We start from the raw sequence: 16,923 nt of genomic DNA on the forward strand, positions 1-16,923 counted from the left end.
TATACATCCAGATGGCCTGAAGTAACTGAAGATCCACAAAAGAAGTGAAAATGACCTGTTCCTGCCTTAACTGATGACATTACCTTGTGAAATTCCTTCTCCTGGCTCATCCTGGCTCAAAAGCCCCCCCACTGAGCACCTTGTGACCCCCACCCCTGCCCACCAAAGAACAACCCCCTTTGACTAATTTTCCTTTACCTACCCAAATCCTATAAAACAGCCCCACCCCTATCTCCCTTTGCTGACTCTCTTTTCGGACTCAACCCACCTGCACCCAGGTGAAATAAACAGCCTTGTTGCTCACACAAAGCCTGTTTGGTGGTCTCTTCACATGGACGCGAGTGAAAACTAGCAAATATGTCATACAGAAAATAAATCCTGAATGAAGTCCTTCAGACTGAAATGGAAGGACGCTGGACAGTAACTCAAATCTACATAAATAGAGTGCACTGGTAAAGATAAGCACATAGTAAATATGAAAGATAGTATTTTATGGTTGTAACTCCTTTTTCTCCTATCTGATTTAAAAGACAACTGCAAAAAACAATAATTAAAATCTATGTGATGGGCATACAATATATAAGATGTAATTTGCATGACAATAACAGCACAAAAGAGAATGAGGGAATGACACTCCAGAGAAGCAAAGCTTTTATGTACTATTGAAATCAGGGCATTATTAATCCAAACTAGATTGTTACAAGTTAAGATGCTAATTGTATTCCCCAAGGAAACCCTAAAGGAAGTAGTTTAAAAGAATCTGTGGTACAGATGGCTTAGTTAAATCTAGCAAAGCCTCACTAGTAAAACCAATATGCATTAGTAAAACATCCGAAGAAGGAAAATTACTCACTGAGGATGTAATTTTTATTAATTTCCCAACATACAGTAATTGGAAGGGCAAATAAGGTATTCTTTTATTTACTTTAGATTAATTGAGAGCCTGCTATGTTTCAGACACTGATGCTGCAAAATAGAGGCTTAGCTGAATCTGTCCTAAGGAAGAGCTTTTCTCATGGACCTATAATTCCTACCAAGCTCCCTATTTCTGTTACTTTAATTTCCTAATGACCCGAGGTCTCCCTTGAGAGTTTCTCTTATTAACCATATTTATGTCTAATCTAATTTGTGTATTATTTAGTTCAACAAATATGTGTTGAGCTTCTGTTATATCCCATTCATTGAAAATAGAGTGGTAAACAAGATAGAATGAGTTTTTGCCCTCCTGGCTTCAGGGAGCTTACATGTAATGTATAATATAATGCAGTGTAAACAATGTAATGGCAGGAGGTGAATGTGCCAGGAAGAAAAGCAAAATCAGGGCATGGGTGGGGGAGGACGCTTTTAACATAAGGTGGTCAGGAAAAAACTTTTTAATAAGGTGACACATGAGCAGATATTTAAATAAATGCAAAGATCTGGGGAAAAAGGGTCCAGGAAGAAGGAACAACTATAAAAGCTGAGAAGGACGGGGCTAGGCCTGCCTTAGGATTCATAAGAAGGCCAGTGTGAGTGCAGTTTCTTCTTTCAACTTACGTCTTGAATTCAGCCTGCCTCTTCATGCTTCCTACCGCAACTCATATCCTTACTTGTATCACTCACATCTAAGTTACTACAGGTATCTTCTAAATGTTTCTCTTACCCCAGTTCTGTGTCTCCCCATTCATTGGCTGTCTCCCCATTCAATCCTGGCAAACCTCATTGCCAGGATGATTTTTCCAAAGCAATTCTATCATATCATTTTGCAATCGAGAAGTTCCAATGACTCCCTATTGCTGTGAGCCCCTTGGTAACTCTATAGGCATCTCCGTTTCCTACCATGTCTCAGTCACATTTCTGGGCACCATGCATAAGCCCCTAATGCACAAAGACCAGGTCTCTGCTCTCACAGAGCTTATGATCTTGAGGGATAAGACAGACAATAAACAAGTAAACAGGTAAATATCTAGATAATTGCAGATAATGGTAAGTGCCAAGAAGAAACCAGATAGATAAATAGTGATGGAGGAGGTAACCTGAAGTGTTATGAGGTGATCTGGAAAATCTGGGGCCAAAATATGTTTTAGGAGCGGGAACAGCAGGTGCCAAGGCCCTAAAGTGGAATTCATATCATTTGGCAAGTCTTCCTCAGCATATCAGGGAAGCAAGCTGCCTCTCTTCTGAGTGACAAAATCACGGTGTCCATGCTTCTATTCGAGTGATTATAAAAATTGTCAAGTTTGTCTCTCTCTGATAGACTGAGTTTGCTGACTATAGAACCCTATTTAATTCATGTCATCTGGAGTCACTGATAAAATTTTGTGGAACTGAATTGAAGCTTGGTGTCCTAATCTGGCAGGTAGAGTCATTCATTAATTGACCTCTAATCTAACATTAGCTCACACTCCTGGATCTAGTTAAGCCAATATCCTCACTGCTCTCGTCCTCTCTGGGTAAAACTTGGCAAAGTTTACAAACTTTAATAAATCAGTATTACATGAATGTAAAATTCTAGAACACAAATTATTATTTGCCCAGTTAAAATAACTGACCTTTCAAGAATTAACCTATTTTAACTCCTAGATTGCACTAGTCAACTGCCTCTTTCAAAATAATTTAGACTTTGAAACTGATATTGACAACAGTGATATCAACTTCACTGTTGATAATGGTGATACTTTATCTTGATTTAGTCGTTTTTGTTTAAGGAGGTTTGTTGAAAGACTGTCACTAAATCATTCATTCAATTAATATTTTAAGGTACTTCATGGGCCAAGTATAGAACCTGTTCCTGAGTATATAAGGGTGAATAAAATAAAAATGTTCTGTTGCCTCTGTGGAGTTTCTAATCTTGTCAGGAACACAGGTAAGAAACCAGAAAACAAATGTATAGTTATAGCTTACAATACATGCTATTAAAGACAAACGGTGTACAGGACAGAAAATAACAGGGAAGACCTTTGTCTAGGATGGTGAGGGAAAGCCTCTCTGAAGAAGTGACATTTAAGCCTAGACTCTGCCATGCAAAAAAAAAAAAAAAAAAAGTCACACAGCCTTTAATAAATACTAAATAATTTGCGTAATTCTGACAGATAGTTCACAACGACCATTATACTTTTCTATGTTCATATAAACAAGACTTTTTAGCTTTATCTTACAACTAATCAGAATTCATGATACTTATAGTACATTATATTTAGAATACTTACCAAGGAGATGCTCTGTTCTTTATCCTCCTGGAGCATGTTCTTTGTTATTCATTCAAGCTGGGTTGAATGACACCATTTATAGTTGTGTCTCCTAATGACATTGATCTCACCGAGTGGTTCCAAGTATGCAGGCTTCTGTGGGCTCATATTGGTCCAGTCCCACAGCCACATATCATAAACCCTTTAGATTAGGCAGATTATTCTGGTTAGAATGTGGTATCTGTGGAATATCTGGGAGATATTGGGATTAGAGTCTGGTGACAGCACCAGTTGCATTCCACCCCTGACCAGCACCTTCACAGCTTTGTGCTGCAGATCTTATAAGGAATTACAGGGACATGGAGGTTCATCAGGGCAAGTCCTTCACAACCTCACAGAGGTACTACAGGAGGGCACCTAGCGATTGTATTAATTGGTTCATTCTGAAGTGGCTCCACTGATCTCAGAAGCAGGTCAAAGGTAACTTAGAAGCATGAAAGGCATGCAGCCACTGCTGACCTCAGAGGGCTCTGCTGAGAGCAGATGTTTACTTAACAACTCCTCAAGGCTGTAAGCACCCAACCTGGACAGGGAAATTCGTGTGAATTCCAATGCCCAAACACAAATGCCAGGGATCCTCCCTGAGTTTCTGAAGGGAATGTGTGCATACTATTAAAGAGAAGGACAACCAGAGAGTCACGAGGTTGGACTTCTTTAACAGAGATTATTGATCTAGTCTTAAGCAACTCAAGGTGTTGTAAGCAGGAGCCATGAGCAAAGCAACACATGTAGGATTGTTAGAACAGGGTCCCCCACCCCTGGACCATGAACTGATTCCAGTCCATGGCCTGTTAGGAACTGGGCTACACAGCAGGAGGAGAGTGGTGGGTGAGCGAGCAAAGCTTCTGTGTTTACAGCCACTTCCCATCACTTGCATTACTGCATGAGCGCCGCCTCCTGTCAGATCAGTTGCCACATTAGATTCTCATGGAGCGCGAACCTTGTTGTGAACTGTGCATGCACAGGATCTAGGTTGTCCACTCCTTATGAGAATCTAACGCCTGATGATCTGTCACTGTCTCCCATCACCCCCAGATGGGACTGGGGTACCACTGATACTACATTATGGTGAGTTGTATAATTATTTCATTATATATTACAATGTAATAATAATAGAAATAAAGTGCACAATAAACCCAATGAACTTGAATCATCCTGAAAACATCGCCCCACCAACCCCAGTCTGTGGAAAAGTTGTCTTACATGAAACCAGTCCCTGGTGCCAAAAAGGTTGGGAACTGCTGTGTGAGATGACTATCGATTTACAATTCATCAAATAAAAGAAAGCATGTCTAATCTAGCCTGCAAAAGGTGAGATAATGGCTGCACTAATAAGAAGTGCAATAAGGGGGGTCAGGAAGCAAGACACCAAGCAGGGCTGAATGACCTGGATGAATGCATATAGCCATTGCGTTTCTGCTCAGGGGAGTATTTACCACTGGGGAAACAGTTGCTTGGCTTGAGAACTAAGCTCAAATAAGGATCTTAGACATAAATCTATTATTGTTGTGGGAACCCATAATGCCCAGAAGCATCTCTCACCAAAATTGGATTCATTCCTTTATTCTTTTTTTTTTTTTTTTTTGAGACGGAGTCTCACGCTGTTGCCCAGGCTGGAGTGCAGTGGCGCGATCTCGGCTCACTGCCAGCTCCGCCTCCCGGGTTCCCGCCATTCTCCTGCCTCAGCCTCCTGAGTAGCTGGGACTACAGGCGCCCGCCACCGCGCCCGGCTAATTTTTTGTATTTTTAGTAGAGACGGGGTTTCACTGTGGTCTCGATCTCCTGACCTTGTGATCCGCCCGCCTCGGCCTCCCAAAGTGCTGGGATTACAGGCTTGAGCCACCGCGCCCGGCTCATTCCTTTATTCTTTCACTTACCAATATTTGTTGAGCACCTACTGTGTTCTAGATACTATTGCTGGGTCCCCAGTGCCTCCAAATGAAACAGAGGAAGTCCCTCCTTTCATGGAGCTCACCTTCTGTGGTGTGGGGCTGAGGGAGGTAGAAAATAAACTAGCTAACCAGCAAGTGCTATGAAAAGCAATAAAGCAGGTAAGAAGACGGTGAAACTGTAGGGTCATGAGAAGGGGCCTTAAGAGAAGCACTCTTTGAGGGCTATTTCATATAGAGTGCTCCAGGGACGCCTCTCTGAGAAGTGACATTGTGCAGGAAGTCCAAGGTAAACCGTGGGAAGATGCTGGGGAAAGAGCTCTAGCACAAGGGGAGAAACGAATGGGGCAGGAGTGTGCTTGGCACAGTCAAGGAGCAGCAACAGCACCATGTGGCTGAGATGAGTAAGTGGAGCAAATGAGGGAGAGAATTGTAGGAAATGAGATCAACGCTGTAGGCAGGGATCAGACTGTGGAGCCTTGTAAGCCACGGTAATGACTGGGATATAAAGCCACGGAAAAGTTTTGAGCAGAGAAGTGATGGTATCTAACTTCAACTTTATAGGGATCATCCTAATTGTGTATACAAAACACAGTGGAAGCAGGAATAGCCCAGAAGGAGACTAGGGTGGCAGATTATTAGCACATTAACATGAACTTTGCCATCCATACTGAGAACCTCAGGTCAAGTTGCGTTAATGATGAGTTCCTTGCATTAGAATTCAAAACTGCAGAAAATCCATGGTATAGAAAAGTCTTAGGACTACACTCCTTTCTAATATAGTAGCCACCCCCTTGCTACCTGTGGCTACTGAGAACTTGAAGCACAGCTAGTTCTAATTGAGATGCTCCTTAAAAATGATACACTGGGCCAGGCGTGGTGGCTCACGTCTGTAACCCCAGCACTTTGGGCGGCCGAGGCGGGTGGATCACGAGGTCAGGAGATTGAGACCGTCCCGGCTAACACAGTGAAACCCCGTCTCTATTGAAAATACAAAAACAAAATTAGTCGGGTGTGGTGGCGGGCACCTGTAGTCCCAGCTACTCGGGAGGCTGAGGCAGGAGAATGGCATGAACCCGGGAGGTGGAGCTTGCAGTGAGCCGAGATCACGCCACTGCACTCCAGCCTGGGGGACAGAGCAAGACTCCATTTCAAAAAAGAAAAAACAAAAAAAGATACATTGAGTTTTGACTTAGTATCCCCCCCCCACAAAAAAAAACCAGAATGCAAAATAGCTCATTAATAATTTTTATACTGATTACATGTTGAAATGATAATGCTTGGGATATACTGGGATCAGTAAAACAAGCTCAAAACTCGTTTTACCTGTTTCTATTTTTAAAAACATGGCTACTAAAAACTTTAAGTCACATATGTGGCTCACATATTTCTGTTGGATAGCACTGGTATTACAAACTGAGTTAAACAAAGAAATCCTTTGTTATTTCAAGACTTACTGAAAAATTTTCTAAAACACATTGCTCATGTCCGGGTTTTAATAAACAAAGTGGTACAAAGCATAGCTAATGTAATTGAGTTTCCTTTTATTAATGTGCTGGAAGTGTGAATGATTCTGCATCACCAAAGCTTTGCTCTAAACATTTCTCAGTGGCCCCGTTGTCTTGAAGATAGTAACAGTGGCTTTTCCATGCTGGTCCTGTCCTCGAAGGAGCCCCTGACCTGGGATCTTCTGCCCCACATGTTCAGAGCATGGGCTTTGTAAGTTTCCTGGCTGAAATCTTAGAGACACATTTCTCGAGAGTTAACATGAGAACAATGGCTTTCCATAAAGACAGGCTTGCCTGTGTCATTCTGTCTGGCCTCTATCTAATTCAGCTTTTCGCCTCCCAAAGGTATCTATGTCATGGGTTGGGCCCCAAACCCAGCCAGGGCAATGAAAGCTACTGAGTGGAGAGCACAAGAGGCCAAGAGACTCTAAAGGTCAATGACCTCACACAAGAGCAGCTGTGGTGTTTGGAATGGCCTGAGGGGCCCTCACAGAGATGCAGAGTAAATCTATCTTAGGTGGCATCTCTCTCAATCCCGTAGTGACTTTCCCACTTCTCCTTACCCACAATAAGCAAGCTGTAGAGGGACAAGTTGAATGGTTCAAGTTCATTAAAGATGGTCATACACATTCCAAAGGCAATTCACTAATTTCACTAATTTAGAGGAGGAAACAAATTGCTAGAGATCGGAGCGTTTGGATCAAAAAACAACTTCACTCATCTCTCTGTGGGAGAGGCTGCTTAGGAGAGCAAATCCATCCACATAAGGAGACTGCTTGACAGGCAAAGGCGGTGGATGGGGAAGATAGAATGGTATTCCAAACATTTCTCTTTTTTTCTTTAAAATATTTTTATTGAAACATAATTGGCATATTTAAAGTGGACATTTAAAGGCATAATTATTTATTTTTAATTTTTTTATTATACTTTAAGTTCTAGGGTACATGTGCACAATGTGCAGGTTTGTTACAAAGGTATACATGTGCCATGTTGGTTTGCTGTACCCATCAACTCATCATTTACATTAAGTATTTCTCCTAATGCTATCCCTTCCCTAGCTCCCTCCCCCAATAGGCCCCAGTGTGTGATGTTCCCCACCCTGTGTCCAAGTGTTCTCATTGTTCACCCACCTATAAGTGAGAACATGCAGTGTTTGGTTTTCTATCCCTGTGATAGTTTGCTTAGAATGATTGTTTCCAGCTTCATCCATGTCCCTGCAAAGGACATGAACTCATCCTTTTTTATGGCAGCATAGTATTCCATGGTGTATATGTGCAACATTTTTTAAATATATTTTTATAATTTCAACTTTTATTTTAGATTCAGGGGATACATGTGCAGGTTTTTTTTACATGAGTATATTGTGTGACACAGGTCTGGAGTACAAATGATCCCATCACACAGGTAGTAAGCATAGTACCCAATAGGTAGTTTTTCAACCCTTATCCACTCCCTCTCTCCTGGCTCTAATATTCCCCACAGTCTGTGATTCCCATCTTTATGTTCATGTCTACCCAATGTTTAGCTCCCATTTATAAATGAGAACATGCAGTATTTGGTTTTCTGTTCCTGCATTTGTTCAACTGGGATAATGGCCTCCGGCTGCATCTATGCTGTTGCGAAGGAAACAATTTTATTCTCCTTTATGGCTGTGTAGTATTTCATGGTGTATATGTACCTCATTTTCTTTATCCAATCCACTATTGATGAACACCTAGGTTGATTCCATGTATCTGCTATTGTGAATAGTGCTTCGATGAACATATGAGTGCATGTGTCTTTTTGATATAACGATTTATTTTCCTTTGAGTATATACTCATTCATGGGCTTACTGGACTTAATAGTAGTTCTAAGTCCTTTGAGAAATCTCCATACTGCTTTCCACAGTAGCTGAACTAATTTACATTCCCACCAACAGTGTATAAGCATTCCCTTTTCTTCACGGCCTTGCTGCCCTTGTTATTTTTTTGACTTTTTAGTAGCCATTTTGACTGGTGTGAGGTGATACCTCATTGTGATTTTGATTTTCATGTCTTTGATGGTCAGTGATGTTAAGCATTTTTTCATGTTTGTCGGCTACTTCTATGTCTTCAAAAAGCGCTTTAAAATGCATTGTTGGTCCTTTCAGTAATTCGACCACCAGCAACTTCTTAATGGCTGTAGCCACCAAAACCCCTTAACATCTCATGATTTTTCTTTTTTTCTTTTTTTTTTTTTTATTATACTTTAAGTTCTAGGGTACATGTGCACAACATGCAGGTTTATAACATAGGTATACATGTGTCATGTTGGTTTGCTGCATCCATTAACCCGTCATTTACATTAGATATTTCTCCTAATGCTATTCCTCCTCCAGCCCCCACCCTACGACAGGCCCCAGTGTGTGATGTTCCCCGCCCTGTGCCCAAGTGTTCTCGTTGTTCAATTCCCATCTATGAGTGACAACATGTGGTGTTTGGTTTTCTGTCCTTGCGATAGTTTGCTCAGAATGATGGTTTTCAGCTTTATCCATGTCCCTACAAAGGACATGAACTCATCTTTTATATGGCTGCATAGTATCCCATGGTGTAGATGTGTCACATTTTCTTAATCCAGTCTATCATTGATGGACATTTGGGTTGATTCCAAGTCTTTGCTATTATGAATAGTGCCACAATAAACATATGTGTGCATGTGTCTTTATGGTAGCATGAGTTATAATCCTTTGGGTATATACCCAGTAATGGGATGGCTGGGTCAAATGGTATTTCTAGTTCCAGATCCTTGAGGAATGACCACACTGTCTTCCACAATGGTTGAACTAATTTACCCTCCCACCAAAATGTAAAAGTGATCCTATTTCTCCACATCCCCTCCAGCATCTGTTGTTTCCTGACTTTTTAATGATCGCCATTCTAACTGGTATGAGATGGCATCTCATTGTGGTTTTGATTTGCATTTCTCTGATGACCAGTGATGATGAGCATTTTTTCATGTGTCTGTTGGCTGCATAAATGTCTTCTTTAAAGAAGTGTCTGTTCATATGCTTTGCCCACTTTTTGATGGGGTTGTTTTTTTCTTGTAAATTTGTTTAAGTTCTTTGTAGATTCTGGATATTAGTCCTTTGTCAGATGGGTAGATTGCAAAAATTTTCTCCCATTCTGTAGGTTGTCTGTTCAATCCGATGGTAGTTTCTTTTGCTGTGCAGAAACTCTTTAGTTTAATTAGATCCCATTTCTCAATTTTGGCTTTTGTTGCCATTGCTTTTGGTGTTTTAGTCATGTAGTGTTTTTCCTATGCCTATGTCCTGAATGGTATTGCCTAGGTTTTCTTCTAGGGTTTTTATGGTTTTAGGTCTAATGTTTAAGTCTTTAATCCATCTTGAATTAATTTTTGTATAAGGCATAAGGAAGGGATCCAGTTTCAGCTTTCTACATATGCAGTTTTCCCAGCACCATTTATTAAATAGGGAATCATTTCCCCATTTCTTGTCTTTGTCAGGTTTGTCAAAGATCAGATGGTTGCAGATGTGTGGTATTATTTCTGAAGCCTCTGTTCTGTTCTATTGGTCTATATATCTATTTTGGTACCAGTACCATGCTGTTTTGGTTACTGTAGCCTTGTGGTGTAGTTTGAAGTCAGGTAGCGTGATGCCTCCAGCTTTGTTCTTTTGGCTTAGGATTGTCTTGGCAATGAGGGCTCTTTTTTGGTTCCATATGAACTTTAAAGTAGTTTTTTCCAATTCTGTGAAGAAAGTCATTGGTAGCTTGATGGGGATGGCACTGAATCTATAAATTACCTTAGGCAGTATGGCCATTTTCACAATATTGATTCTTCCTATCCATGAGCATGGAATGTTCTTCCATTTGTTTGTGTCCTCTTTTATTTCCTTGAGCAGTGGTTTGTAGTTCTCCTTAAAGAGGTCCTTCACATCCCTTGTAAGTTGGATTCCCAAGTATTTTATTCTCTTTGTAGCAATTGTGAATGGGAGTTCACTCATGATTTGGCTCTCTGTTTATCTGTTATTGGTGTATAGGAATGCTTGTGATTTTGCATATTGATTTTGTATCCTGAGACTGCTGAAGTTGCTTATTAGCTTAAGGAGATTTTGGGCCGAGACGATGGGGTTTTCTAAATATACAATAATGTCATCTACAAACAGGGACAATTTGACTTCCTCTTTTCCTAATTGGTTATCCTTTATTTCTTTCTCTTGCCTGATTGCCCTGGCAAGAACTTCCAAAACTATGTTGAATAGGAGTGGTGAGAGAGGACATCCTTGTCTTGCACCAGTTTTCAAAGGGCATTCCAAACATTTCAAAGAGAAATGGGCACCTTCTGAAGAGTTACACTATAAAGTCAAGTCACCCAGTGGGTCAGAGAAGAGCCATTTGTGTTCGTTAACTTGGAGAGAATACTCAAGAACTATCTATTGCCTTGATGCATCTCTAATCTAAGAGTCAGTAGACAAAACGATTCCCAGGCCAGAGCAAGACTTGACTGAAGTATTAACATATTTCATGGACTGTATTCATCACCCACAGAAGCATAAACAAGGGGGAGTTTCAGACACAAATTTTGGCCATTTGCTCCATCCCAAGAGACTAGGGGGTGTCCTGCCTGGAGGCAGGTGTCCCAGAGCAGCCTCTGGAGGCCAATATGAGCATAAGGATCCCAGCTGTGGAGGACACATCCAGCTGTCAGAGCCTGGGCTATCCAGCATCTAAGTCCTAGAACTATATTCCCTGGTTCCAATTCCAGCATTACTAAGCTGGTAACTGGGTTTTCTGTGCAGCTTTTCAATGGGAGAAACTATACTAGAGAGCTCAGTTTAATCCAGTCTGCCTAAGAGTTACATCTTTCCATTGTGCCATACTAATTGGATTTCTGGTTGAAGACAGCAGTCTCTTATGACTGTTTAAGCCTGGAGTTCATTCACATAATGAAGCACATGAATGAATTGCATTTCCAAGTCCACAAGACTTACTCAGGTGGCACATTCACTAAGTTGAGCCACTGTATCCCTTCTTTTGAAATCCCCCCTGTGTTACTAAATCCCACTGCCTTTCAGTAAAGTCTTCAGCAGTGAGCACAATGAGTCATGTTCCAGTCTGGCTACTATGCCCTGCTTGGAATCTGCCTGTCCAGTCAGCTGACCGCAACCCTATACTTTGCACAGCTGTGTAGACTATAGATATGGAGGGAGGAAAGATGGTGAGGTGAATTTTTGCTTTCCCAAAGACAGCTCTGAAAATTTTTTTAAAATATGTCTATTATCAGCCTTTTGGCATATAAAAATATAAAACCAGGATTGTGGTTTGTTCATTCATGCATTCAAGAAATGTTTATTGAACATCTGCTATATTTTAAGCCCTGTTCTAAGTGCTGGGGACAAATGTAACTGAATAAAATACCCAAAGATATCTACTCTCAAGGAATTTATAGTCCGGGAGGTAGGCAAGGAAGAGAAAATCAACATGATTTTCTTAAAAACTACTATATAGCATTTTGGTAAGAGGTAAGTGTTACTTAAAATAAAAACAAAATTGAGTAAAGAGAATTGGAGGTGCTTGACAAGCAGATTGCAGAACTAAAAGGCTGCAGTGGGCTCTGTCTGGCTTATTTCCACTTTCAGCACAGGCACAGGAAAGCAAACAGGTAACTGCACGTGCTTTTTAAGGGCTAATATAAAAAACCTACAGACCAGGGAGAAAAACTGAAAAGAGAAGTATGCTAATGACATCTATTCTAAATAAGGACCATTTCACCGGGCCCTCATTACGTTCTCTTTAGGAGCCGCTTTAGGCAAATCCCACCCCACCACGTGCTGCTTACTGAATTGCTGTGTTTTTAAAATTTTTTTTTATTTTGCTTTTTAGAGGCAATGTCTCACTCTATTGCCCAGGCTAGAAGAGAGTGGCAAAATTGTAGCTCATTGCAGCCTCTAATTCCTGTGCTCAAGAGATCCTCCTGCCTCAGTTTCCTGAGTAGCTGAGAGTACAGGTGTCTGCCACCATGCTTGGCTATATATCTTTTAAAAAATTTGTAGAGATAGGGTTTCACTATGTTGCCCAGGCTGGTTTCAAATTTCTGGCCTCAAGGGATCCTCCTGCTTTGGCCTCCCAGAGCACTAGGATTGTAAGTGTGAGCCACCACATCCAGCCCTGAACTGTTGTTTAAGAGTCAGAAGTACTAAGTCTGACATGTTTATCAATTCTGACCAGCCAGCAAGGCTCCCCAAACCTATCGCCCACTCTTTTCCCCTTCCTCTTCTCAAAGGGCAGGAAGGGAGAAAGGCTCCCTTCAGCCTCCAAACAAGTCCCTTGATCACCTTCCATAGCAAAAGTCCCTCTGTTTGATGAGGGTTGAAGTGCTGGCACTTACTCTCAGCACATCTCAGTCTTTGGACCTTGGAGTGCTCATTGACAAAGCTATGCTGCAGACTATTCTCACCCCATGCTTTTGAAATCAGTGCCAGTCAGAATTTAATAGGATGGTTTGGGGTGCAAGGTTCTTCCTTCTTCCCGTCTCCTATCAATCTACCTGGGTGTTTTATTTTTTACTTCTTAAAAGATCATAATGTAAGCTATCACTGGCTTTTTCCTTTTGAGTAAAAAAAAAGCAATGGCTCAAAACATTCAACAGAGTTATTGAATAAAATTAACCGTGCAGTTTACCTAGTTTCTGAACAGCATCAATCAGTCCCTTTCAAAGGAGCTCAAATCAAAAGCAAAACCTTGGTATCATGCCCTCCAGCTTAGAGTTTGGTGAAGCCAGCATTTAGCCGATGTCTCATAAGGAAAGACACCTGTCTGGCCCCACAAGGTCATATATTCAGGACCTGCATGTTTATCAACACCATCCAGTATTTACCAGGGCTATACAAAGTTAAACATTCTGAATCTCTTCATTTTTTAATCCTGCTCACAAAGACTAAGCAAACATGTGTTTAATAAACAGGCAGGATTAATAAACACAGAAAAGAAATCAACTAAGGAAGCCAATTTTTTAGTAGAAACAAAGGTATTGAGTTCTTTAAAAGGCCTTAGGTCTGGGTTACCTCTGAGCATATCTGGAAACAGATAGCAGCTGACTTCAGGTATGGGGCATGAGCTGACCTTATATACTGTGTCGATGGTAAAGGAGCAGAACCAGCTCTCAGAAACCAAGTCTTAGAGTTACAGTTGCTGACTGTGGCCTTACTGCTCACTGGGTCTTCCTAGGAGGCAGGTCTTTGTCTCTAAGGCAACCACCCTAATGTAAAGCCAGGTAGAAAGCCCTGGTGTCTACACCCTAATATAAAGCCCATTGAAGGTAAAGCCTAAGGTGCCTCTGAACCTTGGGAGTTGCCTGGCACATCCTCCCCAAGCTCAATAGACAGGGAGTCTAACTGCCTGGGAGGAGCCACTCTGAACCTATAGCAGGGGGCCTCGAGGCTTTCTTTGAAAAAAAATAAAAATAAAAAAAAGAATAGCAATCAATGTACAGTGCCCTCCAAAACATTGTAAAAAAGAACAAAAACCCACCTGCAGAATACATTCTGTATAACCCCATTTATGGAATAAACAAAAATAGAGTATCTGCAGAGGCCCCATATATGTGTGTATATGTACACAGAAGGAGATCTTCAAAGATAGATGTCAAATTCATAACAGTCTTTTGGAGAGAAGAGTAGAACTGGGGGACGATGAGGGGGAGAGGTTCACTTTTTCTATATATTCTTTATTTACTGAAGATTATATAATAATAATATATTTATTGTTTTTAAAATTAAAATTAATTTAAATACACAGTATAATGGTCCATATAGCTATTGGGCCAATCTTGGGACTATTAAAACTTTGTATATTAGTATCCTATTTCACCTATCTCAGTTAACTAATTAAAGAGCTTTTATTTCCAGTAACAGATAGCATAACACTTTCGTATATGTTACTTAAATTTGACCAACACCCAAAAGAAAAGAGCAATATAGGACAGAATTCTTCTGCTAAAAAAAATAAGATACAGATGCATATTTGCCAATTTCTTTTAGTTATTGAACAGAGTAACATGATGTTATAAATAAATACCTAGGCCGGGCGCGGCGGCTCACGCTTGTAATTCTCAGCACTTTGGGAGGCCTAGCGGGGTGGATCATGAGGTCAGGAATTCAAGACCAGCCTGGCCAACATGGTGAAACCCCGTCTCTACTAAAAATAGAAAAATTAGCTGGGCTTGGTGGTGCGTGCCTGTAATCCCACCTACTCGGGAGGCAGAAACATGAGAATCACTTGAACCCAGGAGGCGGAGGTTGTAGTAAGCTGAGATCATACCATTGTACTCCAACCTGGGCAACAAGAGCGAAACTCTGTCTCAATAAATAAATAAATAAATAAATAAATAAATAAATAAATAAAATATTGAGTACTAATTAATGAATATGCCAGAAAATATTCGAATATAGCAAACACATTTCATATGCACTCTGTTAGATGCGATTCTGATTTAGAACTGCTGAAATTTAATGACTGTGCAAAGAGGAAAAAAAAACAAGACTTTTTTGCAACGGTATTTTGAAAAAAGTTAGAATAAATTGTTTATAAATGCTACCAGTACATAGTTGAGCAGAATGTTCTAGTAACACTTTGTTTTACAAAGCAAACATAACTCTGTTTTCTTGGGTTTCTTCGTGACTTAGCAGAGAGCTAAGAACTGCCAGCCAAAGCCACACTTGCTACAACTGAGAAGTGACCACCAACTTCATATATACAGGATTATCCTAGACAGGCATCTGTTACTAATAACTGCTGTTGTAATCTTCAGAGCGCCCTTTGAGGTGCCAGCACCCACCATCTGCAATCCTCACAACCCTTCAAAACAGGCTTTCTTCTCCTCATTTGAAGAATGATATTAAAAAACAAAAAAAGACTTAAATAATTTAAGAAACTATCCCAAACTTACACAGCTTGGGAGATCCAAAGCTGGGACTCCAAAGTAGGCGTGTCTGGCTCTGATGACAACTCCTTTCCCACTGAACCTCACCAACCCAGACCTGCAGCCCTGAGTCATCTGCCGGCTTCCTTGGGACAGCTACACTGGATCTAGCTTTGGGTTGTCACTGGCATCCAAAGCACACTGGACAAATGGCTTTGGCAGAAGTGAAAGGTGGCCTGACATTGAGTGAGTGACAAGTCAGGTACCCCAGCTGTCTCCAGGCTTGGAAGGCAAGCAAAATCATTGCCGAGTTAGTGCTCTTTCTTTTCAACCAGCAATCTTTCAAATGGTTGCTCCAAAAGAAATAGAAATTAAAATTGTTTTCAGCATGCAGTGAATATTTGGATGAATGCTAATGAATGAAATAAGTACTTACTTTTAGCCATTCAAGGATTTCAGAGATTTTCCATAGAGAACTGATTATCAGGGTATCTGGTGAGGGCACCCATTCCAGTCAAAAGGAAAGTGGGGGGCTCACATGAAGTCAGCAGTGGTATTTTTGCGCTGTGTCCATTAGAGTCGTATCTGATGTCAGAAGCCACTCCATGTTTCTCACACAGAGTGGATTTGTTACACAGAATTGGTTACAAAAGTCATGGAAGAGCTGAGAAACCAGAAAGGGCACAGGAGGCAGTCTCAAGAAGAACAAGAGCTGACACCTGCTACCATCCCCAGGGACAGGGGACAACCGTAAGAGGTGGTGCTACCAGATCCCAGGTGGAGGGCTGCCCAGCTGGGTCCAAGAAAGAGGCACAGCCAGCAATGGACACGCTGACTAGCACAGGACCTGAGAGTGGGGAGAAATGCCCAGGCATCTCCCTTTCTCTTGCCCTCCAGGCTTCTGACAGCTCCTCCCAATGACTGAACTTACCTGAGGCTGGAGGGAAGAGGAGCCTGGGAAGTGGACTTCCCTGACATATAGGGCTGGACAGAAAGAGGTCAGTTATGAATCTAAGGGCGAACAGGTGAATAACTGGCACTATGCTGAAATCAACAATGTAGCGGAGAATCGGTTGCAAATATGGCAAGAGGTGGGGCGGGGCGGGGAAAGAAGGATTGGAGGTATTGCCGGAGGCCACTGATCAAGGATGAGTAGGTAATATGCAAGGACTTTCTCTGCTCATCCCTGGCAAAAAGGATGTTCTCCTCAACACATTATCAAATATATTAAAGCATTTTTAAGAAAGTGAGAAAGAGGGCCCTAAAGATGGACTAAAATCCAGGAAATGTAAATTCCAAGGAAGTATCAAAGAATAATGAATGCATGTTCAATTTGCAAAATAAAAGATAACTATAGAACTAACTTCTTGTAGTTATAACTCATTTTAATAAAGCTATTTGAG

The sequence above is a fragment of the Macaca mulatta genome, chromosome 1 (genome assembly GCF_049350105.2).
Source record: "Macaca mulatta isolate MMU2019108-1 chromosome 1, T2T-MMU8v2.0, whole genome shotgun sequence".
Taxonomy (NCBI): domain Eukaryota; kingdom Metazoa; phylum Chordata; class Mammalia; order Primates; family Cercopithecidae; genus Macaca; species Macaca mulatta.